The sequence below is a fragment of the Corvus brachyrhynchos genome, unplaced genomic scaffold (genome assembly GCF_000691975.1).
Source record: "Corvus brachyrhynchos isolate BGI_N302 unplaced genomic scaffold, ASM69197v1 scaffold370, whole genome shotgun sequence".
In the NCBI taxonomy this organism is placed as follows: Eukaryota; Metazoa; Chordata; class Aves; order Passeriformes; family Corvidae; genus Corvus; species Corvus brachyrhynchos.
The window spans coordinates 857493-859311 of record NW_008235977.1 but is presented as its reverse complement, the minus strand read 5'-3'; the positions used below and the strand labels follow the sequence as shown (position 1 = coordinate 859311).

General features: G+C 39.1%; 1 long non-coding RNA gene across 2 annotated transcripts in view; it reads right to left on the bottom strand.

The window, feature by feature from the left end:
* Window positions 1–430: 430 nt before the first annotated feature.
* The window catches only part of LOC108445248, an 8618-nt gene continuing 7229 nt past the window's right edge, over window positions 431–1819 (bottom strand). For both annotated transcript variants that reach the window (XR_001860031.1, XR_001860042.1), the window contains exon 2: window positions 431–610. This is a non-coding gene — a long non-coding RNA (uncharacterized LOC108445248). The remainder of the gene's footprint in view (window positions 611–1819) is intronic.

Here is a 1819-nt window from a genome sequence, read left to right as displayed (position 1 = left end):
CCCGGGCAGGGTAAGAGAAATCATCCCTTCGTTCCACATCCGACCTCCGGGCCGGCCCCGAAAAGCAGTGCTAAGTGCGGCTTTCCCCGCCTCGGCCGAAGCACTCGTGGCTCTCCCCGCATTTGCACTGATTAAGTGGAGATGTATTATTTGGCTGTATAAGTACAAATGCTGCTCTTTAAAGCTCTGTTCTACAATTGATTGGGAATGGTATCCTCTTTCACAGCACAAATCAATTTTATGAAGTTTAGACAGGCCAGCCAGGTAACTCACCTGGATAAGATGGATTCCTCTGAAACTTAGGACAGCATCTTCCAGGCATTCCTTTGAGGCATTGAATGCATGCATAAAACCCAAATTATATCAAACAACTCCCATAAGGCAAGGGCGTGTTTACTTATTTCCCATTTGAAATTATAAAATATCCCCCCCCCCCCCCCCCCCCAAAAAAAAAATCTGATAAAGCTCAGCAGCATGGAAGTTAACGTTTTCCGCCAGCTATCGAATGATTGAATAATGTTTTGTTCTTACCTTTGATGTTGAACTACGAATGCCCGCGGATCAATGGCCAGAAAGTTAGAAGAATTGGTGATTTAGGACTTCAGTACTTCTGGAAAAAAAAAATGCCAATGGTTTAGCCAGGATCTTCCCTGTCTGATTCGTTACTATTATTATATCTGATGATGTGGATGGATGGAGAGATTCAATCCAAGCCCATTAATGAGGTATTTTATAAACACCACCGTCTGAAGATCTTAATTTACATTTTGTCAGTGATCCTTTCCTTAACAGCGGAGACGTGTGGCGACAGCGCGATTACAGGACTTTAGTAAAGCTCCTATAAGAGTACGACTGGCTTGTTAATCGATTAATATTTTATTAAGTGTAAATATTTTATAAAGTTTTTAGGAAAACTATCGATTCTAAATTATTAAACTAGTCAGAAGGGCGTTTGAATAATGCATACAATTAAATACATTTAAATATATATGTAGCGATTGCTTCATTTGCAATGAATCCCCTGCACCTTTCTGTTGCTTTCGTTTTTTCTCCACCGGCAGCTGGTTTCTCATTTGTGCCTTCACTGGAATATCAGGATTACCAAATATGTGTTTAGTTCGTATTTATAAACTGAATGTTTACATAAATACTCTTAGAAAATAACTTTGAAATCGGAAGCCGTAATAATTAAAAAATTTCGACACGGAAGCAAAGGGGCTTGTTAATGAAACTGAGGGAAACTTAAACCGAGTTCGTAGAAATGTTGTTTGGTAACTTTTGTTTTGTAAACATCACTTAATTTATACGGATTTTATGAAGCATGATGCTTATTTTTGTTTTACATATTTTTTCCCAATAAAAGACTTTCTCTCTGTTTCGAATTACAAACACTTTTTTTTCCCCTGTTGTATGATTTTCACGTTTTCCTTATTTACACTGGAAAAAAAGGACGATTATTTCCCATCGTTTTCCTCACCTGTCTTCAATGTCGCTATAAAAAAAACCCCAAGCCTATTTTTTAAAAAAACTTATTAATAATATTAATAACCTATTTTTCTTTTTCTAACACGAACTCCGGTACGAGAATTTTCTGCTCTCGCACTCTGATGAGAGTAGGAGTAGATGCGCTCCGAGTGCCCAGCGCTACTGAAGTTTGTGGACGCCTAAAGTCGTTGATTGCCAAAAAATTTTGAACAAAAACACCTCCTTGGAAAGGTTTGGTTTTCATTAACTACCGCTCTTAAAGCCAAAACGCATGGAAGTGATCGCAGCTCTGTGCCCACACAGGCTTCAGAGGCGAGCGGCTGCAGCCTGGGCT